Source organism: Chiloscyllium punctatum, chromosome 5, assembly GCF_047496795.1.
Source record: "Chiloscyllium punctatum isolate Juve2018m chromosome 5, sChiPun1.3, whole genome shotgun sequence".
NCBI classification, from domain to species: domain Eukaryota; kingdom Metazoa; phylum Chordata; class Chondrichthyes; order Orectolobiformes; family Hemiscylliidae; genus Chiloscyllium; species Chiloscyllium punctatum.
Genome location: NC_092743.1, coordinates 103,411,307 through 103,437,101, shown reverse-complemented (window position 1 = coordinate 103,437,101; position 25,795 = coordinate 103,411,307). Strand labels below are relative to the sequence as shown.

At 40.6% G+C, this 25,795-nt stretch overlaps 1 protein-coding gene across 17 annotated transcripts in view; it reads left to right on the top strand.

The window, feature by feature from the left end:
• The first annotated feature begins 905 nt into the window (after positions 1-905).
• zhx2a (zinc fingers and homeoboxes 2a) overlaps positions 906-25,795 on the top strand; it is a 96,646-nt gene continuing 71,756 nt past the window's right edge. For 13 of the 17 annotated variants that reach the window (XM_072570925.1, XM_072570907.1, XM_072570926.1 and 10 more), the window contains exon 1: positions 907-1,158. The gene's annotated coding sequence lies outside the window, so the exon portion shown is untranslated. Of the gene's footprint in view, positions 1,159-1,239; positions 1,261-25,795 lie in introns of those variants that run through there. The other 4 variants (XR_011960703.1, XM_072570918.1, XM_072570931.1 and 1 more) reach the window with 2 other exon arrangements.

Sequence of the window (25,795 nt, the reverse complement as noted above, 5' to 3'; positions counted from 1 at the left end):
GTTTGAATAAAGTAAATTTTCCAGCCTTAGCTGCTTTCTAGGGAAATGGATTCCACAGACTCATGACCCAATGGGAGACCTTTTGGAATGTCAGGAAAGGAAAATATAAATGTATTTTTAATAAACAATATTGTGTCAGGCTTGTCATATCATTTGGGTTGAAAAATGGCCATGTTAAATATTTCTCAAAACACTAGTCAAGACTTTGAGGTAACAACGGTAACAGGATCTGGGATGAGTACAAAAACACAAGAAATAACAGCACAATGGAGCATAAGGGCAGTTGAGTCTGTTCTATTATTCATTATGATCATGGGTGATCTTGGACATCAACTTCACCTTCCTGTCTGTACCTATATTCGTTGACAGACCTCACATCTGTCTAGCCTGGCCCTTGGTGGGTTCAATAACAACCTGGGGCTGAAAATTCCAAATTTCACAACCCTTTGAGTGAAGGAACTTCTCATTTCACTGGGCCCCCGTGCCTTAGATGCCCTGGACAGCAGAAGCAATTTCTCAACAAGGAGAAAGTGAGATCTACAGACGCTGGACATGAGAGTCAAAAGGTTGTGGTGTTGGAAAAGCACAGCTGGTCAGTCAGCATCCCTGAAGAGCAGGAGAGTCGAGCACAAGCTCTTCATCAGCAATCTCTCAGCCATCAACCTACCCAGCCACTTCAGAACCTGGGATGCCTCCCACTCTTCCAAAATCCAGAGAGTTTGGCTGAGAATGAGCACAGGGCCAATTGTTTACATGGTTGGGCGAACTCTATCGTCCTGGGATGGGAGTTGACCACTTTTGTTGCCCATTACTGGTTGCGGTACTGGAAGGATCCAGCACACGTGCTGGGCAGAGTTCAGCGGGAGGGAGAGGGCTGAGGGACTTGGACAGCAGAAACTTGTGCAGAAGAAGGAACGCTCGCGGACACATCGAGAGGAAGAAAGCCGCTTCTGGTATCGTATGCAAATAGTGCTTGCTGACGTTTGCGATCATGTGCTTTGGCGGATCTGCCCCTGTCGAGGCTTCCCTGTGCCTCCAAGCTGGGCTTTGCTACATTTCGCTGCTGGTTACATTGTAGCCAAGAAAGAGTTACAGAGTAGCGGCGGCTCAGCTCCTAGTATCCCCTCAGCGCAGCGGTGGGAGCAGCAGGAGGAGCAGGTAAGGAGATTTTAACCCCCTCTCTCCCTCCTCCCTTCCACACACTGCACCTCAGCCCAGACAGTGAGGAATAAAATGCAACTTAAACATGTCTCCCATGTCGTAAGTAGAGCGAAACATGGCGGCTATGCCTGCCCCCCCCCCCCCCAATCTCCTGTCAGCTGTTGTTTTATAAAACAAAAAAAATGTTTCTTCTTTTTCAAGGGGGGTGTCGGTTTTATTTCCCTTTCATCTTCTCCTGTATTTTCCGGGAAAGGTCTTTTTTTTTTGTCAGCCGTAGTCTTCTCCCTCTTTCTTCCCACCCGCCGCCCCCCCCCCAACAAACAAAGTGGAAGATTTAATAGTGAGTGTTTTTTTTGAGGGAAGCTGTGGCTATGGTGTCGCCGATTTTTTGGTTGGCCGCATGAAACAAAATGCGCGATCCGACCAGGGCCAAGGGAGCGAGACTGGCGGAGTTTGGGCGGAGATCCGGCGGGGGACTTGGTGGGGAACGGGGTGCGGGGTACTATTGGGCGTAATCGGCCGGCGGCTTGGCGGGTGGGTGGGCGGATTTGGCGTTGGCTTTGGGAGTATGCCCCCAGAGATTGGGCAGGGGCGAGAATTTGGCGGAGATTCGGTGCTGTGTTTTGGGGTGTGTGGCGGTGGTGGGAGAGATTTGGCGCGTTGCTTGGTGATGAAATGGGGCTAATGTGATGGTGCTAGTTGTTGTGCAGGTAGGGAACCGTTTGCTGCGACCCAATATTCTCTCTCTTTCCTTTTTGCTTCAAAAATGAATAATATTGATTGGGCATCAAGGCCCGCGATTGCCCAGAGGTAGGACTTTGGGTGGTCAATCTTTTCTTTTGCACCATGTACCCCCTTCGTTTGAAACCTGGAAAGGAGATCAGGCTTTTGTTTGCTAGTGTGCGTGCGTGATTTAAATTTCCCAAACTTCAGTTCAAAGAGACTGCATCCCTTCATGCTCTAACTGTACGTGGTGGCATATAAACAACACTCCCCCTTCAAAAAAATGAAAACTAGAGTTTACTATTTACGTCTGTATCTCTTTTGTAAACATCATCAAATGCGTTCAGTGTTGGATAATAAGTTCCATACTTAAAGCTCGAAGTCCAGTCATTGCTGTCTTTTCTGGTTTGTAACTGTTAGTCCCTTATGCATGGTCCTCTGGAATGATTTAAAACCATTTTCTGTTGTATCTGAAAACATGCTGATATGTATGGGTTAATGAAATGAGATCTTATGTCTTTAAAACTTGTTGTCGGGCCTTTTGGCATGTTTGTGCTCAGAGAAAAGAGCAGTGTTCATCAGCCAATGTCGGTGATTTACAAGACTGGTTTTAAAGAACACAGAAACAGAGAGTTTGTTTTGCCAAGAGTAGGCATACAGAAACAGTTTTAAAATTTACTGACTCCTTCATGAAAACAACAGGTCGTACTGGAAACAGGGAGTCTTTATTAGTCTGATAATATGCAGGCTTCTAATTTTTGTAAAAAGAATCATGAATGCCACAGCAATAGAGTAATGTTGTACTATCCTGTTTATATAGTTGCAAGTTTCAGCAACACAAGATTATTATACAACAATAGTTGCACACAACACAACCAATGAACGAACAATCAACCAGAACAAAACTATTGTAAAATCATGAATGTGCAGGACAAAAACCTGTATCAGATCACTGTCTCCATATGTGGAGTATTTTTTTAATGGACCATCCCTTCTACCCTGTTATTTGGCAATGCATAGTAACTCCCCAAGTGCAGGGAGCATTATGTAAATATTAATATTGAACTTACAATGTTTTCTTGGCCTTTTTGAGCTGCAATCCTGCCAAATTGATTTCTGCTTTTAAGAAAAAGTCCTGCATGGTTTTACAAAATAAAATTAATTTGAAAAATATGTTGTGATCCTTGGTTGCATTTTGGAAGAGGCCTGAAAACCTTGGAACTGAAGCAGCATGAGGAGCAACAGTCAAAAATTTCCCTGGCTTCACTCATTGTGTTTTTACACAGGGATAGATGAAATTTACTGACACCCATGTTACATGAATGAGTTCAAAGTATGACAGGGTGGCTATTTGCAATATGTTGAATTAAGTCTTTGTACACTTTAAATGAAAACAAGCACTTGTTTTTGATGTTGAATGTGAAGGGCCCTCATTGAATATGTCGCCAACGCTTTCAGGCTATGTGTATTTCCACATGATTTAACTAGATGGTACCTCTTATTAAAGCACTGAATTAAGAACGTTAATTGAAATTAAGAAGGATTCAATGAAAAGGCAGATGTGGACAGGCCTAACACTAAGATCCGTATGGAGGAACTTGAAATGCTGCTTTTTTTCACGTCCACTGTCTTTTTATTTGGAGGGGGGGTTCTAAAGAAAGAAAAAATAGTAAGCCAATGAGTGATGAGGCAATCTAACCCGGTGGTCAGGGTCATGGATGTAGAAAGTTACTTGAATCAGATGCAAAATTCCTAAAACATTTTAATTCTAACCTTGTCATGGTACACAACAGCAAAGTCTGGCTTTGTCATTCAGTTGGTTAGAGTACATCCAAAATATGCTTTAATAATTTGTGAACAAAAGTGCATTTTGTGATACAGGGAACTACAGTATTCAAAACACTACATGTGAAGAGAAGATGTATGCATTTCTACTGCTTTGGAAAAAAATGAGTTTTGCCACTCAATTAGCTTGTTGTGAGCAAATGTATGTGACTATTATGTCAGTTGAGGATTTCTGGCATGTTACATGTAACAATTGATAATCTGCATATTACAAGCAACCATTCACTTCTGATAAGGGCAATCTGTACTTAAAGTACCCATCTTGTGTTTACACTATTTGCAGTTCCTTATCAATTTGTGTGGCAGGTAGTGTTAGATTACCAGTTGAACTTGTGCAGTGCTTTCCTTAATTTTTTTCCTTTAAAAATAGATTAAATTTTTGTTGTCTATTCGTTTAATTGGTATGATTCTCTACTGTGTTTTTTTTAAATCACTGTCAGTGTTTACAGAAAGAATTTTATTATGAATTGGCTGCGTGTTCACAGGATGAATATGCCACTGTGTGACATGAGTTGGGGTTTAGTTCAGGTACTGGTTGGAATAAATTTGCAGCTTTCTGGTAGAACAGCAAGGCATCTTGTTATTTACGTAACGCATGTTCTACTATCTGTGACTTATATGTTCACTGTTGTTTGGGTAGTATTAGTTATACCAGATTTTGTAGTGACAAAAATTTTGAACAGTGAAATTGGGGATTATTGTATATATTCATTTCTGGTTGACTCTTTTTGAAGGAATGGCAAGTGGAATGAACAAAAGCAATGTGCAAGATTGTGTGGCCATCTCTTTCGTCATTCCTCACTTGCAGTGTATTTTTTAAAAATTGTGATCAAGTGCTCTTGCAAAAGGAATGTAGCACCTTTCAACTTTTGAAACATCAATGTTTGTTCTAAAGAAGGCTGCAACATTTGTTTCTCGCTTGTGACTAACGCTCCTTGCTGAAATGGGATGAAGTGCATGAATTTAGTGGAACTCAAAAAGGGTTGGGGTGCTGATGCCATTGGTTTTGCAAAATTTGGAGATCTGAGGAACAGATTTGTTTTCAGAAATTTGTAGATATAGTAAACAGGTTCACAGCTGTTTATCTCTAGAAGAAAGCTTGGAGCTGATTTTTTGCTATCTTTTGAAAGACTTCTGTTACTTCTCATCAGTGCACTCATTATTTCAGCAATTTGATTTGTAGATATTCATTTTAATGTTTTGTATCCAGTGAGATTAAAAATAATGCCATTCCCCTTGCCTTACTTCCTGCACTTTATAAAAATGCTTGTTGGGTGTTTGTCATCTCTGTTCTTAGGCTTTCTAAAATATATATTTGCAGTATATAAACATACCAATGTTCCTAATGAATAACTGTGAGGATAACTGACTAGTCAGGACAATCTGGATATAGTATCGTCCTTTGTAAAAGCACATCAAAGAGTCAGTACATTTCTCACTGTGTTTGTGCTGCTATAGCATTTGAATTAGTTTTATTTTGTTCTTTTGTGTAATAATGGTGTCTTTCTTTATATCTATATTGTAAACTACAAAAGTCAGCATAAAAAAAGCCAGAAGGATCTTTGCAGAGGATGTGTGATCAAATATCTTGCAGTTTTAGTTTAAAGACTGGAAAACCTTTTCCACTTTTCACTCATTTTAAAAATAAAACTGTGTACTAGTTTCTCTTTTCCTGCGTGCCCAGTTTAACTAGTTGTTTCGCTGCACTCACTCCATCTCAGCCATAGCAGGCTGTCTTTTTTTTCCCCCATGTTTTCATGTCAGGCAAAGATGGGGAGGGAAACAATCCCTCCCTTAGTATTCATTGGCATTACCACGGTCGAATCCTCACCATTAATATCCTGGGAGTCACTCATGGCTAAAACTTAACTTGACCAGGTACAGAAAAACTGGCGACAAAAGGTTAGAGGCTGGGAATTCTTTCCAATTACGCTCAAAAAGCTTAACGCCATCATCCAGGTCAAAGCAGACTGCTTAATTGGCCTCATGTTGCTACTTTTAAAGAGCTTTTCCATACACCAGTGAAACGCCCCAACATATAAGATGCAATGCACCAAGCCTCCTTCAACACACAACTGCTATCACCTGGAAGCACAAGAGCAGCAGGTGAATGGAAACACCACCAGTCTCCAAGGTACCCCTATTTACACGCCATCCTTACTTAGAAATATATCGGCTGTTCCTTCCTAATTGTTTCAAAATCCTGGAACTCTCTGCCTAACTGTGTGCCTGCACCAGGTGAACCAGAGCAGTTTAACAGGCATCACCTGTTTCTTAAGGGTCAGCAGCAGAAGAAGTGCTGGCCTGACCTGTGATGCTTCCATCCTGTGAATGAACACATTTTTAAAAAGTGTCACTGCATCTGTTATATCCTATCTGCTTGTTGGTTTCACAGCTTTACATCTGCTTAAATTTAGAAAAATATTCTGTGCTACTTTAACAGTTTCCCTCCAGTCACTCCAGTGCTCAATACAGGAAATGGTTGGGCCTTTGGACACTTCATTCACACCTTAATTTGTACCAATAAGAACTGTCAACTTCCATTAGTTCTCAAAGATGCTCACTGGGTGTGAAAACCTTTACTGCATAATTTACATAAAGATTATTGGAGATTTAAACAGAAGCCAGAGCCACCCATTAATAAAACATTTAATTGGATATTTTTTGTCAACAATGTTTTCACAGTTTTGCTAGAGAAGAAAACCAAAAAGAAATTCAAGTTTGCTGCAATGAGCATGGAGTTATAATGAAGGCTGATGAATGAGAAGTCTAACATGTGTGCTAGGTTGTGAGAGTTCAGCGTTTCAAATTGCAATACATTTCTTGTTGCCTTGACTACCGTCACACTAAAGTTTTGCTGCTAGTGCTTTTATTTTCTGAGTGACATGCTGTGCAATGTTTTAATATCAAGTTGCCTAAATAATGCATTTTGGACAATATTCTAAGTATTATTCACTCTCAATGTTCTGTGCTGATTACATTGGGCAAGCATGGCCCAAGCTGAACTCATGTTTCAATAATTTAATGCACTGCAAAAACTTAATACAGTTTAGTTCTTTGAAAGATGGCATTGTGCTCACAAGCTGTCCCATGGTTTGCCTTTTTATCACTTTGTATTTTAAATTTATTTTTGCAACCTCATGATATTTTAGACCTTTTACCTACAGGATTTGTGTGAAAATTTTAGAACAGAAATTCAGGACTAATTGTGTTTGTGTTGAGACAGAGATGTAGAAAAGATTTTTTTCCCTGCAGAAATGATGTAAGCACTAAACTATCAAGTCAATTAGACAACTACTGAAAAATATTCTTGTGACATTTAGAAACCAATTTAATTCTGATAGACCTGTGAATTAGTGAGTTTTTAATGAGGCCTGTTGAGGACATGGTTACTGTAACAGTAATGTTCAGAACAAGAGCTATTTACCATTGATAACTTTAGGTCACAGATATATCTTGGAAATGGACCTCCTTCATGTGTAGCTCATAGTATAAGGACTAATTCATCAAACAATTCAATGTATGTATTTTTTTTCTCTTGCTTCTGCTAAGGATGAAGTCTGTAACTTGGTCTGACCTGCTATTTTTGTTACAATCTTTCATGGTGTTTGGGTGTCACTGCCATGTGCAGCATTCATTGACCATTCTTTAATTACCCTTGAAACTGAACTGCTATAATCCATCTGATGCAAGTACACCAATTCTGCTGTCAAGAAGGGACTGCCAGAATCTTCCACAACACTCAAGGATTTGTAATATCATTTCAAATAAGAATGTTGTGTGGCTTGGAGCAAAATTTGCAGGTGGTGTTATTCACACACACTTTTTCCTGATTGATGTAGAGTTTGAGTTTAGAAATCACTTGCTGCAGTCTATCATATGGATAGTATGCATTGCTGCCATTGTGCATTGGTGAAAATGTGAATAATTAATTTAATGATTGGGCGCTAATCAAGTGGACTGGTTTGATTTTGATGATGTTGAGCTTGTTGATGCCATTACATCCGTTCAGCCAGTGCAGAGTATTTTATCACACTCTCGTGTTGTGCCTTTTAGACTATGGACAGGCTTTCAGGCGTTAGGATGAGAGTTATTTGCCATTTGAATTCCCAGCCTCCTCTTCTACTCCTGCATATGATTAGCCCAGTTCCGTTTATGGTCAAGAATAATCTCCAGGATGTCAATGGTGGGGAATTCAGCAGTAGTGTACTGCTATTGACTATCAAGTGAAGGTGGTTGGATTCTCTCTCAGTGGAAATGATGATGTACAAATTTACCTTCATTCATCAGCCAAACTTGAATGCTGCATCTCGACAGAGATGAGGCCAATACCTAATGAGTTACAAATGGTGCTAATCATTGCACAATCATCAGCAAATATACCCAGTTCAGACACTATTTTTGAGGGTAGAATCATTTTACAAGCTGAAAATGGTTGAGTCTCAAACACTACCCTTGTGGATTAATTTGGAAAGCATCTTTGATGTAATCATCTTCAACAAAAGTGAAATTTTATTAAGTACCCATGTTCAGATCCACCCATGGTACAGCTGATAAAGAAACACATGGCACAGATTTTAGCAGGATCTGGATGACAACTCAACTTAGCTGGAAAGTATCAGATAATGGAGCAGACTGAAGGGCCTAATTCTTTTCCTCTATCTTATGCCCTATGGTCTTTTGTCTCCAAGCACTAAGGTAATGATCATCTTTGAAAAGAAAAATTCCAGTCATCTCCCCCAATAATCAATCGAACAGTTATCACCGACATCCACTGACCTTGTCTCAAGTGGTTAGAGGAGGGGGGGAATGAGAAACAAACTGTGTCTTTATACAACTATACTGTTTAAAAAAAAATATAAACAACATTCTATGAAACAGACTGATATTTTAGAGGTCAGAAATTAACCTATTCTGATTGAATTATGCCACGATCATTTCACTCCACTTCTTGGGCATCTGGCATCTTGGTTGAATGACATTCATTTCAAAGACAGTAAAATTAATTTAGTTTATTCTGTCAAATTCTGTAACCAACATAGTTTAGACTAAGAATACTGTGTGCAGTTCTGGTCTCCCTCCTATAGGGAGGGTATTGTGAAACTTGCAACATCCTTACAAATCTTTTCCAGGGTTGGAAGGTTTGAGCTATCAAGAGAGGCTGAATAGGCTGAGGCTATTTTCTCTAGACTATCCGAGGCTAAGGGGTGACCTGTATAGAGGTTTATAAAATGAGGGGCATGGATAGTGAATAGCCAAGGTCTTTTCCCTGGGGTGGGATGAGTCCAGACTAGAAGGCATAGGTTTAGCATGAGAGGGGAAAGATATAAAAGGGACCTAAGGGGCAACATTTTCACACAGAGGGTGATGTGTGTATGGAATGAGCTGCCTGAGGAAGTGGAGGAGGCTGGTACAATTACAACATTTTAGAAGGCATCTGGATGGGTATATGAATAGGAAGGATTTAGAGGGAAATGGGCCAAGTGCTGACAAATGGGACTAGATTAAGTGAGGATATCTGGTTGGCATAGTCGAGTTGGACCATAGGGTCTGTTTCCATGCTGTACATCTCTAGGACTCTATATCATGAAGACTTTCAAAATGACTTGAGTTTGTGAACGAAAGGACATCAGCAATCATTAAAATTTAGAACCAGGTTGAAAGGCCATACAAAAGGTCGTATCCTCCTCTGCCATACACACACCCCACACCACACACCACCTCACCCTCTTTGTTTTTTTCCCCCCTCCCCTTCTCACCCCACCCCACCCCACCCCACCCCAAAAGTCCCTGAAAGGGCAGGTTCAAATGTTCACCATTGATGCTGCTACATGTGGGTGTCAAATGAAATGCATCAGTAGGAGGTAAATGAAGTGGTTATATGATTTAAACCCCCGTGGCCTGACTGATTAGCCTCAAGAGTCTCAATGGCCTGCTGCCTTTCTTATCCCTGAATTGTCCTGCTTACTCTGTTGCCAAAAGACTAGAAGGATACAAATAAGAAGCAGCCATTAAAAGTATACTTTTAGCATGGAGAGAAAACAATTGGCATAAGAATTCTAATTTATAATCACTCTTCTTACAACCATGACAGTTTGAGGGATGGAGCAGCTTGTAACCAAAAAGAATACTTTGTCGTGCGTGACCTTTTGCATAGTAACAGAATGTTCTGTGTCTTCAACAGTGATGCTTGTTGCAATAATTTACAGATGTGTGCTTACTTTCAACAAGAGGGACATCTGTATCTGATGCAGATTGTCAGGGATCAATCAGTAATTAAGTGTGTACCAGAGATACTAATTGGATAAATACAAAACAATGAAGAAGATTTTCTAGTCAGAATGGTTATGGCAGACAATCTAGTTAAATTTTATAGCTTTGACATCTATAATGTGTTCTGTTTCCAGCTCCATAACAGTGCTCATCTTCACTCCTGCCCAGTTGTTCAGCTGCTGAAACCCTCAGCCATATCTTTGTTAACTCTGGACTTGACTATCCTAATTCACTCCTGGCTGTGAACTTGAAATCATCCAAAAATCTGATGTCCTAACTTACATCAAATGCTGTTCGTCCACTCGCCCTCTGTGCACTGGCCTATCATAGATAAGTGTATATGTTGATACTTTGAAAAGTACTCCCGACATAGGTATCAACTAATGTGCAGGTTAAAAGCTCTAAATCTGTGGTGTTTGTACAGGAGGATCCATTCCTGTTCATTGGTCACTAGGTGCTGGTTACTTCCCATCCAGTTTCTGGGCAATGCCACCCATATTGCCTACTTGTTCCTTTGTGCTAACATATAAGGCACATGTAACCATGTATATCTGTGAGATGAAATTGGTTAAGGGGTGAGTAAGTTAGACAGTGAGTAAATGCCTAACTATGTATTTTGATTGAGGAAATTTAATATACAGTGATATAAAGTATATCGGCTCTTGGTTGAATAGTGCATTAATTTCAATTCTTTATCTTTGCATTCTCATAGCCTCCCTGGCCTTAGGTCCTTTGATAACTCTTTAACCTCCTTCAAATTTACAATCCTTTTGTGCTCTTCTAATTTTGGAATCTTAAGCATCCTTGATTTTAATTGATCCGCTATTGGCGTCTTCAATTCTCTGGGCCCACACTCTGGAGTTCCCTACCTGAACCACCCTCTGTCTCTACTGCTTTCTCCCTTAAGACACTCCTTAAAGCCTACCAGGCTTTGGCAGGTCATCTGGTCTTAATATTGTCTTTTATGTCTCAATGACATTATCTATTTTGTAATGTCTCTGTGAAATGCTTTGAAATGTCTTATTGTTTTAAAGATGCTACATAAATGCAAGTTGTAGTAAACTTGGAACTGTTGTCTGAAATGAAGCTTTTCACATAAGCAGTACCAATGCTCTTAAACATTTCTAGAAAGGACAGGAACCAAAGTCCATTCCAATATTTGAAATGTGAAGCCGACCCTTTGAAAGGTACCATTGTGCCTCTTGGTCACAGATTCTTTAATTATAAGCCTGACAACATTTTCTTCTATGTGTATGTCCTTTTTATTGTGGGTGGAATAATTTATTTCCCGTTTTAGTGTTTCTTAACTGCAATGTCATTTCTTTTTAAATAGTGCAAATAAAAATAGCAGCAAAACATCAGGTTGAGGTTGTTAAATGTTGAAGCAGCTGCTGAGCTGATGTTGAAACTGTATAGTAATGAACTCTCTGTTCCCTAGTGAGAATATGAGCTATTTAATTGGTGGGTTTATTGAAATTGTCATGAATTTAAATGGTTACTAGGTTGAAACTGACTAAATAGTTTGATACAATTTAAATTTCAATTGACATGCCAGTTTTAGTTCTGTCTGTTCCCATTGACTAATGAAGAGTTTAGCATTTACACTGTGATGGCAGGCAAATGGTAGGATGAAATACTTGAGGGAAAACTGTCAATTTATTCATCTTTGCACTTTTAAATCTCAAAACCAAATATTCATAATCTTTAGTTCTGAAGAACAGTGACTCAACCTAAAACATTAACTCTGATTTCTCTCCACAAATGCTGCCAGAGAGATACTGAGATTTTTCAGCAATTTCTAATTTTGTTTTCGTTCATCGTGTCATAATTGCTATTTCTTGAAGAGACAATTGCAGTCCAAATTTTGTTTGCCTATTAGTAGTTAACCTGATTTGGTTCAGGGCTTGAAGTGGCTTGTCAGTAACCTTTAATTAACACGTACACACACAGCATGCGCACACACAAAAATCAGATTTTAGTTCGTTATTTTTCCAATCATTCTTAAATCCAGTAATGTTGCAAATTAATTGTTACTAAATGCAAATACATTATCGCCAAATATGAATTTATCTTGTATTTTGATTTTTAATATAGTTGTAACATCCTAGTTAAAACATATAATGAAATTACTTCTCATTTTTTAAGAGGGTTGATTTTTCCCAGGCTTTGTAGATTAATAGCAAAGCCATTTTTAAACAGCCTCCTTGTTAGGTATTGGTATCACTTATGATCAGTGAGTTTCAAAGAGATTTGAGGTGGAAGTCCAGATATGTCATAATTTTAAGTACCTGTTCATGATATTTCAACCAAAGAGACTAATTGAATACTGACCAGAGGACTTAAATGAGGGGTAGAAGTAATGTTTCAGCTTTGGCTAAAAAACCTTAGTCTTAGTTGTAAAGGTATCAAAGCACATGAGGAAACGGTTGCAGGTGGACTAAGGTTGAAGATCAGCCATAATCTTATTGAATGATATAAGATTTTACTGCACACTTAGACCTGTTGGTGATTCAGACTTCTCTGTAATAAACCAAATCTGTTGAACATATTCTGACAAGTTCTCACCAATATTCTCCCCTTCATTCTTCTTCTAAAAAAGTTGCCAACTTGCATCTTAACTAGGGTTGAAGTCCAGTAGTATATGAATGCTGTCCTTATTAATAGGACAATAAAGAGGAACAGGAGTAGGCTGTGCTCCCATTGAATAGGATCATGGGTAATCTGACATTCCTCTTATCCATTTTCCTGCTCTTCCCCTATAACCCTTGATTCTTCTGATCAAGAACCTATCCATCTCTGCCTGAAATATACACAAGGACTGTGCCCCCACAGTTCTCTCTAGCAAGGAGTTTTAAAGGCACTCAACCCTATGAATGATGAAATTCTTCCTCATCTCAGTCTTAAATTGGGGCACGTTATTCTGAGGTGAAAGTGGGTACTGCAGATGCTGGAGATTAGAGTCAAGATTAGAGTGGTGCTGGAAAAGCACAGCAGGTCAGGCAGCATCTGAGGAGCCCGCAATGTTGTTTATTTTTTTCCCCCTGCAATCGCCCTTCATCAAGATATTCCTAAACATCGATTTTCCTGCTCCTCGGATGCTGCCTGATCTTCTGTGGTTTTCCAGCACCACTCTAATCTTGGCACTTTATTCTGAGACTATGTCCTGTGGTCCTAGACTCTCCCATGAGTGTAAATGTCCTCTCAGCATTTATGTTGTCCAGTCCCTTAAGGATCCGTTAAGTTTCATTGAGAGAGAATCTTCTTAACTCCAGTGACTAGAGTTCCAACCAGTTAAGCCTTTGCTCACAAGGCAATCCCTCCATACCAGAGATTATCTTTCCTTTTAAACTGCCTCCATTGAGATGATTTCTTCCCTTTAAATAAGTGGACCAGAACTGCTGTCAGTAATCCAATATGATCTTCAGCAGCTTGCAAAGTTGCACTAAGACTCCGTACTCTTATATTCCAAACCCTTTGAAATAAGGACCAATATTCCATTAGCCTTCCTGATTACCTGCTGTACCTGTGTGTTTTACGTACAAGTACCCTGAAGTTCCTTTTGTGTTGCAGCTTTATGCAGTTTTTATCCATTTAAATAATATTCTGTACTTTTTGTTCTCCCTTCAACAATGAACAATTTCAGTTTTGCACATTATACTACAACTTTTTGCCAATTTATTTAACCAGTTAATATCATTTTGTAAGCAGTTTGTATTCCTGCAACAACCTGCTTTTCCATCTATTTCAGTATCGTCTGCAAATTTGTCTACAATACGTGCATTTCCTTCCTGTGAGTCATTAATATATATTTTAAGCAATTGTGGTCCCAGAACTGATCCTTGTGGAACCCCATTGGCCACAGGTCACAGACCTGAAAAGGAGCCCCTTCCAACTTGTTTGCTGCCCATGAATCCATTCTCTATCCATGTCACTTACCACCTGTTATGAGCCTTGATGTAGCGAGTTAGGTTAATTATTAAATCTGAAACTGCCTTGCAACTATTCAGTGGCTAAATGAGGATGACAACTGTAACTGATAGTAAGACGACAAGCAACCTGTCGAGAGATAAGTCAAGAGTAGATTATACGTTTACATGAAACATCCTGGACATTCTAACTCCACTACATTCTGAATAACCATTTAACTCTTCAGCTACATCTCTACCTGAGATATGATAGGACTGGATTAGCAACTCTAAATATTAAGTGCCAGAGTAGTAAAGTGCGTGGCTTCGGTTAGGTACAGAGCACTGTATGAAGAAAGGAATCTCAAAATGCCTTTTACTATGTTATAACAATAAAATCCTGCATATTTCAAGATAATATTAGTGGTACACACTATTATTCGAACCTGAAGTCTTGGCGCATATTTCTATCCATTCCACCCTGTCTTCCTATTTCCCTTTGACTTACATAAAAAATATTCATTATGAATCTGTGTAGCTGAACTATACCAACACACCGGCAACGTTGGCTTTTTTGGGCTTCATTCATCATCAAAGACATGCTTCATCTGACTTCAGTGGAAGAGGTCAGTGAGAGAACCCATGCATGTGCACACTCCAAATAGAAGCTTCAATCTGTCGTTTTAGGGTAAGTGGGTTTGGCTAGCCTGCAGAGGACGAATACAGCATAGGCCAATAATCCACACTAGCTGTCTGCCTACTGACAATAGTTTTTGGATTAGTGGTGCTGGAAGAGCACAGCAGTTCAGGCAGCATCCGAGGAGCAGTAAAATTGACGTTTCGGGCAAAAGCCCTTCATCAGGAATAAAGCAATAGTTACAAACTGACAATAGTTACATAGCGGGGCAGGAATTAGAGGTTATGCCAAAGAGCAACTGTTAATTTTATTCCCCAAGTGAGTATAACCATTTGGTTGTATCACTGGCTTTGTCTGTACACTGCAGGTACATTTAAGTGTCAATTGTTCATCTGTGCTCTCCCAGCTCACCATGACTTTCTCCCTGCCCTTGGCAGAAAATATCTGATTTTGCTGAAATGATTGAGTTCTGACTCAAATCAGTTTTGTATTACATGTTAAGCAATTTAGTAAAACCAGTCAGCCAGTTTGCTGTAGGTGGTTGGCCTTTCAAAAATGACTAGGCTATTGGTACTAACAATGTTCAAGGCTGCTTACTGATTTACAACGTATACAAGCTTGGAATTCAATCCCCAGGTAGAATGCTTTAAAATTTGATGACTTTTTTTTGTAATTAGAAATATAAGGTTGGTGTGTTCAGTCGCCATATTGATGCTTCTGGTAGTGAATTGCATTTAAATGCCCAGAAACAAGGAGCAATTAATGTTCTGAAATTTAGAAAATACTTTGGTTGCTCATTTTCATGATCAGGTTACACTTTTCAAACAATATCTTTATTATAGGCCTGATTAATGAAGACATCAGGTCTTTTGCTATTCTGGCAGCACCTAAGTTTTATGTATTTGAAAGTACGGAAGTAAGTACATGGATGTTAATGGAATAGTGTAGGTTAGATGGGCTTCAGATTGGTTTCACAAGATGGTGCAACATTGAGGGCTGAAGGGTGTTTACTGCGCTGTAATGTTCTATGTGTTCTACTGTCATGTGCTTAAGGTGCTAGTTCTAAAATTGACATTATCTTTTTGGGTTGAATCTTGATTTGTTTTAAAGTCCTAGTTGCCATGGGTTTTTGCAGTGTTTCATGCCACAAGGTCCTATGGGTCGCCTCCCTATATTTTACCAAATTCACTACCTGCCCCCACCCCTGTGACACCTCTCTCAATTCTGATTCTAGCATCTCTTCCCATATTCCATTCACTGAATATCTCGCTACTCAGATATCTCAAAATTGACTAGTTTCCTGTGTGCTCTGCCATCTTTTTAAAGGCCATTGTGCAGCTTTGCATAGTTCCATGGAAAATTCAGTCCATTTTTGCAGGCATAGTCCTTGAGTGCTTGTTGGGTGCGGTGGTGCATAGTTGGGTTTTCCTCTTTTTTTTTCCCCCCAGTGACAGCAGTGAAGACCATGGCTACTATATTCTATGCTATTGTACCTACCTTCACCATGCTTTACCATTCTCAACTATTACCTGTAACAGCTTTCGTTTCTCAAGATGCATGTCCACCTGCACTAAAAGTAACAGCTGTGCAACCTACTTTCATTTCCCTTCATTCCTGCCACTCATTATAAGAGGAAAAACCACCTCATATAGGGCAATAAGTGTCAAGGCGGTGTGTAATTGCGTGACCCTTTTACGGGGCGAGCATCCTGACTCAATCATCTCCAAGTGGCTCACTGACTGCGTTAAGCCTCTGGACTAATATCAGAGACTGCCCTTAACTCACTGTTTAAGCACCCCTGAGAAAGTCCTATCTCCCTTGATTTGACTGAGGATTGCTGACCGTTGTGACAAGCATCCTGGCTTTGTAACTGCGCTAAATGATACAGCAGTGTTTTGAGCTGGTATCTCTGGTTCAGGGGATGCAAGGCAGGGAAGCTGTGATCATTTGAGTAGGCTCAGTAAGTGTAAAGGTGAACAGGTTATGGATACAACCTATTCCAGGCCATGAGGTGGTTGTGTGTTCATGAACACATACACGTCCTTGTGCGCCAGGGCAATATTCAAGTGCAGAAGCATACTGTATGAGGATTGGAAATTTACCATGAGCATTAGTAAATTGCCAGCTGATGCTAATGTCTGTGGATAAGGAGAGTGTACCCTGAGATGTTGGAACCTGGTATCCTACATTGAGGTCCTTAACAAATAATGAGTTAAAATTGCCAGGTATGGGTGGCTCAGTGGTTAGCACTGCTGTCTCACAGCACCAGGGTCCCAAGTTCAATTCCAGCCTCGGGTGACTGTCTCAGTGGAGTTTGCACATTCTCCCTGAGTCTGCGTGGGTTTCCTCCGGATGCTCCGCTTTCCTCCCACAGTCCAAAGATGTGTAGGTCAGGTGAATTGGCTATGCTAAATTGCCCATAGTGTTAGGTGCATTAGTCAGAGGGAAATGGGTATGGGTGGGTTATTCTTCGCAGGGTCGGTGTGGACTGGTTGGGCTGAAGGGCCTGTTTCCACACTGTAGGGAATCTTATCTAATCTAAACTACTCTGATATCAATGTTGAGAATTCTTAATGTCTAGCTTGTTCAGTGCACTTGGTAAGATAGGGAGTTGAATACAAATGAGTGAGTTGTTTAATAAATAAAAAGCTTTTAACAAGCTATAATCCTCTTAACAGGCAACTCACTGATGCTTAGTGAGAAACTCAACTCACGATTTAACAAATGAATAAAAGATGCAAGTTGCTCCCAACATATAATGAGCAGTGTGTAAAAGTGAAACCAATGAATGCAGTGTTTGGATTTCCAGAAGGCATTTAATTAGGCCACACTTTATTTAGACAGTTGTAACTTATGCATGATCATGAGGATCAGACTTGGGCCCTCAATTATTTACCATCTATTTTAATAATGGGAATGCAAGGAGAGAATTGGTTAGCTCAGTAGGTTGAATGGCTGGTTTGAGATGCATAGGCTCTCCTGAATCTCTCCCCTCACCCGAGGTTAAACTACCTCCAGTCATCTCTTTCTAATGAGCAAGTCCTATTGTCTGGTGGGACAATGATGACTTTACTCCCTCACCATTATTCATATAATGGTAGGACGTGATATATTTAAACTTACTGGTAATGCAGAAATAGGTGGAGAGTGTGTTGTGATGAGGATATAAAGAATTGGCATGCGGATATAGATAGTTTAAAGTGCAAAAACTTGGCTGGTGGAGTTTAATGTAGAAAAGTGCACTGTGAGGTAATGTACTGTGGTAGGCAGAATCAAAAAGCAGACTCCAAAAAGAAGTAAGACAGAGGGATCTGAGTCATCTTACGTAATAAGCACAAAATATTGGTTTGCAGGTGCACCAAGTAATTAAGAAGGTAAATGGAATTTTGAGTTCGATTGTTTAGTTGGTTGGAATTTTAAAATACACAACTCTTATTACAACTGTATTGGATGTTGGTGAAGCTGTATGTGTAGTATTGTGTACAGTTTTGGTCCCCGTATTTAGGAATGGATATACTAGCATTGGAGGTCGTTCAAAAAGATTCACTGGGCTGATTCCTGGTCTGAAGGTCCAAACCTATCAGAAACAGCTAAATAGTTTAGACCTTTAATCATTAGAATTTGGAGTGAAGGGTGATTTTATTGAAGTATACAAGATTTTGAGGGAGCTTGACGGGTTAGATGGTGAGAACGTGGAAGTATCTTGAACTAGGGGCCAAAGTTACAGAATAAAGGGATGCTCATTTAAAACTGAGATATAAAGAATTTTTTTTCCACAGAAGATAGTGAATGTTTTGAATTCTCTACTCCAGAGAATTATGAGGGCTATATCTTTTAGAGGGATATGGGCCACGTGCTGGTAAATGGGACTAGATTAATTTAGGATATCTGATTGGCATGGATGTGTTGGACCTAAGGGTCTGTTTCCATGCTATAATCTCTGACTCTATGACTGAGTATTTAAAGGAGTGTAGGGGTATGAGGAGCTGGCATGAAAGAGGATTGGAGGTTTGTGGCAGATGAGGTATGCCCTCATAGAATGGAGGAGCAGGCTTGAGGGACTAAGTGGCCTACTCCTGTTTTTTCCTATTTCGTGTTTTGTATTTCATATATTTTTATGACATTGCGATAGGCCTTTCTGGACATTTTATCGCAAATTTTATGAGAACCCAAGTCACTCGGGTCCCAGAAAGATTTCACTCTGTCTTTTTCCAAGTGTGGGTTATACTGGCATAGCTGGGCACTTAGAGTCTTTGAATGTGGTGCAAGGCTACTCAGACAAAGCACACAGTTTTGTGATAATGACAAGCAGTAGGTTAAGAAGTCCAGAAGTTTGACCCACTGTCAATGAAGGAATACAGTTTAAAGTGTATTGGTGGAAAAATACACATTGTTGAAGCTTCTCTCCATGCACACAGCAATTGGAACTCATTGCCATTGTGTTAATCCGTATTCATTCAACATACAAACAGTGCAACTTGCACAGTGGAGTTCAGTTTTGATTACACAATATAGGCCCACATAGAACATGGTGCCGTACAATCCTTGCTAGGCTGAATTCTTATAAGCATTAAGTGTAAAAAGCCTGCTCTGATTTGCTTTTCCAAAATGCAGCTCCTCTCGTTTATATAAATTAAACTTCACCTGCCACTCCTCAGTCCATTGGCCCATCTGATCAAGATCCTGTTGAACTGTGAGGTAATCCTCTTCGCTGTCCACTACACCTCCAATTTTGGTGTCATCTGCACACTTACTAACTGTACCTCCTGTGTTCACATCTAAATCATTTAGATTCCCTACAGTGTGGAAACAGGCCCTTCAGCCAAATAAGTCCACACTGACCTTCTGAAGAGTAACCCATCCAGACCCATTTACCTCTGACTAATGCACCTAACACTATGGGCAATTTTAGCATGGCCAATTCACCTGACCTGCACATCTTTGGACTGTGGGAGGAAACAGGAGCGCCCAGAGGAAACCCACGCAGACACTGGGAGAATGTGCAAACCCCACACACAGTCTCCCAAGGCTGGAATTGAACCTGGGGCCCAGGTGATGAGGCAGCAGTGCTAACCACCAAGCCATCGTAATGCCAGTTTATATAAATGATGAACAATAGTGGACCCAGTATCAATCCTTGTGGCACACCACTGGTCACAGGCTTCCGGTCTGAAAAGCAATCCCCCTTCAACACCCTCTGTCTTCTACCTTTGAGCAAGTTTTGTGTCCAAATGGCTAGTTCTCCCTGTATTCTATGAAACCTAACCTTGCTAACCAGTTAACCGTGAGGGACCTTGTTGAACGCCTTACACAAGTCTATATCAATCACGCCTACTGCTCTGCCCTCATCAATCCTCTTTGTTCCTACTTCAAAAAAGTCAATCAAGTTTGTTAGACATGATTTCCCACGCGGTAAAAACAATAACTGCAGATGCTGGAAACCAAATTCTGGATTAGTGGTGCTGGAAGAGCACAGCAGTTCAGGCAGCATTCAACGAGCAGTGAAATCGATGTTTTGGGCAAAAGCCCTTCATCAGGAATAAAGGCGTGGAGAGATAAGCTAGAGGAGGGTGGGGTTGGGGAGAGAGTAGCATAGAGTACAATGGGGGGAGTGGGGGAGGAGTTGAAGGTGATAGGTTAGGGAGGGGAGGGTGGAGTGGATAGGTGGAAAAGGAGTTAGGCAGGTCGGACAAGTCCGGACAAGTCATGGAGACAGTTACTGAGCTGGAAGTTTAGAACTAGGGTGAGGTGGGGGAAGGGGAAATGAGGAAACTGTTGAAGTCCACATTGATGCCCTGGGGTTGAAGTGTTCCAAGGCAGAAGATGAGGCGTTCTTCCTCCAGGCGTCTGGTGGTGAGGGAGCGGCAGTGAAGGAGGCCCAGGACCTCCATGTCCTCGGCAGAGTGGGAGGGGGAGTTGAAATGTTAGGCCACGGGGCGGTTTGGTTGATTGGTGCGGGTGTCCCGGAGATGTTCCCTAAAGCGCTCTGCTAGGAGGCGCCCAGTCTCCCCAATGTACGGGAGCCTAGGGAACAACTCCGGACTTGTCCGACCTGCCTAACTTCTTTTCCACCTATCCACTCCACCCTCCCCTCCCTAACCTATCACCTTCAACTCCTCCCCCACTCACCATTGTACTCTATGCTACTCTCTCCCCAACCCCACCCTCCTCTAGCTTATCTCTCCACGCTTCAGGCTCACTGCCTTTATTCCCGATGAAGGGCTTTTGCCCGAAACATCGATTTTGCTGCTCGTTGGATGATTTCCCACGCATAAAGCCATGCTGACTATTCCTAATCAGTCCTTGCCTTTCCAAATACATGTACATCCTGTCCCTCAGGATTGTCTCCAACAACTTTCTCATCGGTCTATAGTTCCCTGGCTTGTCCTTACCACCTATCATAAATAGTGGCAGAATGATACCCAACCTCCAATCTTCCTGCACCTTACCTGTGATGATACACATATCCCAGAAAGGGCCCCAGCAATCACTTCCCTAGCTTCCCACAAGAGTTCCAGGGTACACCTGATCAGGTCCTGGGGATTTATCCACTTTATGCATTTCAAGAAATTCAGCACTTTCTCCTCCATAATATGGACATTTTTCAAGATGTCACCATCTATTTCCCCACATTCTACATCTTCCATGTCCTTCTCCACAGTAAACACTCGTGCAAAATACACGTTTAGTATCTTCACCATCTCCTGTGGCTCCACACAATGGCTGCTTTGCTGGTTTTGAGGGGCTCTATTTACCCTAGTTACCCTTAATGTATTTATAAAAACCTTTTGGACTCTCCTTAACCCTACTGGCCAAAGCTATCTTATGTCCCCTTTTTGCGCTCGTGATTTCCCTTTTTATACACTTCTAAGGGTTCACTCAAATCTCTCCTGTCAATACATAATATGTGCTTCCTTCTTTTTCTTAACCAAAACCTCAATTTCTTTAGTCGTCCAGCATTACCTCCCCCTACCAGCCTTTCCTTTCACCCTAACAGGAATATACTATCTCTGGACTCTCGTTATCTCATTTCTGAAGGCTTCTCATTTTCCAGCTGTCCCTTTCCCTGCAAACATCTGTCCTAAATCAGCTTTTGAAAGTTCTTGCCTAATACTGTCAAAATTGGCCTTCCTCCAATTTAGAACTTCCAACTTATAGATCTGGTCTATCCCTTTCCATCATTATTTAAAATCTAATAGAGTTATGGTTGCTGGCCCCAAAGTGCTACCCCACTGACACCTCAGTCACCTGCCCTGCCTTATTTCCCAAGAGTAGGTCAGGTTTTGCACTTTCTCCAGTTGGTAGATCCACATACTGAATCAGAAAATGTTCTTGTACACACTTAACAAATTCCTCTCCATCTAAACCCTTAACACTATCGCAGTCCCAGTCTATGTTTGGAAAGTTAAAAACCCCTACCATTACCACCCTATTATTCTTACAGGTAACTGAAATCTCCTTGCAAATTTGTTTCTCAATTTCTCTCTGACTATTAGGGGATCTGTAATACAATCCCAATAAGGTGATCATCCCTCTCTTATTTTTCAGTTCCACCCCAATAACTTCCCTGGATGTATTCCCGCGAATATCCTCCCTCAGTACAGCTGTAATGCTATCCCTTATCAAAAACACCACTCCCTTTCCTCTCTTGCCCCTCTTTCTATCCTTCCTATAATATTTGTATCCTGGGACATTAAGCTGCCAGTCCTGCCCATCCCTGAGCCACGTTTCTGTAATTGCTATGTCCTGTCCTGAAAAGTGCCCAGATCACCTTGAAGTAGCCTTGAACAGCAAGGTAAGTCAAATCTTTAAGCAACAGGTAAAACTAGCTGTTTAATGCTACTGTTCCCATGGGCCTACCAATCCATAAGAATTCTCTCTCATTCGAGAAAGACAATTGGTGGTGGTTTAACTTGAGGGTCACTATGCCACAGGTGAGGGGAGAGCTTGATGAGGAGAATCCTTCATGGTAATCTCACTTGGCAGGAATCGATCGTACACCAACGTCACTTTGCATTGCAAACCAGCTGTCCAGCAAACACAACGAGCCATATCAAGTAGTGCTTGTCACGAGCAGTTTACTGACATGATGATTTTCAAAAAAAAAGATATTTGCTATCTCACAAGTGATTAATGTGGTAAATGAATTTCAGCGCTGTGAGATTCAAGGTGTGAAACCTGTATGTTCCAAAGATCGATAGATTGTATCAAGCAGCATATCCCTTTGCCTCTTCGCAACAAACAAGTTAATAATTGTACCTGACAAGCTTGCACTTGCAAATCTTTCTCAACGTAGTATCCAATGATATGTAATTCTGCAACTGGACAACATTTGGTGGATAATCCTGGGTGGAGAAAGCAAAATGCTGCCAACCAATTTATGATTGACAGGCTCACAGTGTGTGTATTGGAAGCTCCAAGTTAGAATAAACAGGACCCTGTTCAGATATTGCATCTGTTTTACTCCACAAAACAGCTGTTTTCTGGGAAATCCCTGACTAATCAGTCAACAAATGAACTGCCATTTTGCATCTAATAGCACTCCTCTCAGCTCTTTAAATATCAGTTTTTCCTTGAACTGGTGTTCTTGCAAATTATCCTGATGAATACAAAGCTTTAATAAAGTGTCTTTTTTTTAGCAGTACTTAAGTTCTGTACTACCAAATTACTTTAACAAAAACATGTCTATATCAGATCGGGGTTTGCATATGTGACTTGGAGGAGAAACTGAAAGTGATGGAGCCTCCATTATAATTGCCACTTTTCATAGTAATAGGAACAGGAGTAGGTCACTTGGGCAGTTGAGCCTGCTCTTCCATTCATTTAAGATCATGGTTGATCTATCTATTATCTCACCAACTCCTACCTGCATTAACTCAATAACTCTTAATTCCCCTACCATGCAAAAGCCCATCCAAATGTGTCTTGAATATTTTTAATGATGCTGCTTCCTTGAGCAGAAAATTCCATAGCTTCACTTCTTCTCTCTGGGAAAAGCAGTTCCTTCTCATCTCTGTCCTAAATCTACTCCCCCCTAATCTTGAGGCCATGTCCCCTAGTCCTAGTCTCACCCACCAGCGGAAACAATTTGCCTGCCCCTGTCTTATCTATCTCTCTTCATAATTTTATATGTTTCTATAGGGTCTCCTCTCATTCTTCTAAATTCTAGCGAGTACAGTCCCAGATGGCTCAACCTCTCCTCATCACCTCCTCTGCACCATCTCCAAAGCCAGTATACGCTTTCTCAAGTAAGGACACCAGACTGCACACAATACTCCAGGCCTCACCAACACCTTGTACAATTGCGGCAGAATCTCCCTACTCTTAAATTAAATCCCTCTAGCAATGAAAGCCAATATTCCATTTGCCTTCCCAATTAATGATGCACCTGCAAATCAATTCTTAGTGATTCATGTACTAGCACTCCTAATTCCCTCTGCACAACAGCACGCTGCACTTTTTCACCACTTAAATAATACTCTGACCCACTATTTTTACTTCCAAAGTGGTTAACCTCACACTTACCAACATTGTAGTCCCATCTGCCACACCCTTGCCCACTCACTTCACCTATCAGAATCTCTCTGCAGACCCTCCACATCCTCTGCATAGTTTGCTTTTCTACTCAATTAAGTGTCATCAGCAAACATAGATGCATTACACTTGGTCTCCTCTTCCAAATCATTTCTAAATATTATGAACAGTTGTGGGCCCCTGTGGCACCCCCACTCCTCTCCAACCAGAGAAACACTCATTTATCCCAACTCTCTGCTTTCTATGGTTAACCAGACCTCTCTCTATGTGAGTACACTCCCCGCAATTCTATGCATTCTTATCTTACGGATGAGTCTTTTATGTGGCACCTGATTAAACGCCTTCTAGAAATCCAAGTATACAACATCCCCCTTGTTCTCCTCCATCCACTGCGCTTTGTTACATCCTCAAAGAACTCCAGTCTTTTGTCCTTTGTGGTGATAAAAAGTAGTGAACTTGTTCTCGTAGTAACCATAGGTTGCTGCAGTGCATCGTTGATTGTACATGCCACACCTACTGTGTGCTAGTATTAGAAGGATGGATATTATGTTGTGTGAGAAAGAAACCAATGAGGAAACTGTTCTGACCTGCCTGTATTGAGCATCTTGTGTTATTGCAGCTATACCAATTCAGGCAAGCGGTGTATACTTTCCGATTTGAGCCTTTTAGATAGTAGTGAAGGTTTTGAATCCGGTCTGTACCACTGTTGGCGTACCAAAGCACTGTCCTGCTTTTGCAATCACACTGTCTACTTGACTGCCCCAGTTTGATGTCATCCAGCATTGACACTAGAATGTTGTTTGTGGTGACTTGAATACAAGTGGCATTAATTAAGGGAGGCTGATAAACTTTGCTGTTAGAGGCCTTCATTTCTTGATGGCAAGCATGTACATTAGCTATCATCTTATCAGGGCAAGCTTAGATGTTGTGCAGATCTGGTTGTGGGCTGCATCATTTCCACAAGGAGCTGAACACCTGAAGAGTCATCAGTGAACAGTCCTAACTCTGTCTCCACAGCAGAGCGACAGTCATTGATAAAGCACATGAAAATAGTTATTCAAAATGACATCTCTGTACTCCAGCAGTGTTGGAATATAATGAGTGGTATTCAGAAAAAATACAAACATCTTTTATGTCAAGTCTGAGGGTTTTGCCCTTTGACCTTTTTTTTAAACTTCAGGTTTAGCTGCAACTGCTGGTATACCTTTCCAAATGTTGCTTTGATAAATTAATCAAACTAACCAAACAAATTATATCTACCAATCTAATTAAAGTTGCCTTAATGTCACAACAATATTTTCATCAACACTGCTTAAATGCTATTTATTAAATGAACACACCTATCCCTGGTCCCATAGAAATGTATATTAGACATGAACCATTTTCACAGATCTTTTAAGTGCTGTGTAATGAAGATATTGAGGCGTACATTGGGATTCATGTTAACTCTGGGATATTTCATTCATTCAGATGCTTTGATTAACAAAACTAAGGTGTCCAAAATGAAATTCTAAACACAAACCACTTTTACTAATTGCACATTTCAATCCTTGTCCCTGGAAACCATATAGATATTACAGGCTTCATTTCCATTGATGTGATTAGTTAATTAACTCACTAATTGTGATGTTGAGTTGTGAAAAATATTTTTTTTTAAATTGAATGTAATATTTTTAAAAACCTATGGGCAAATTTTGCTTTTCTTGTGTGGAGCTTT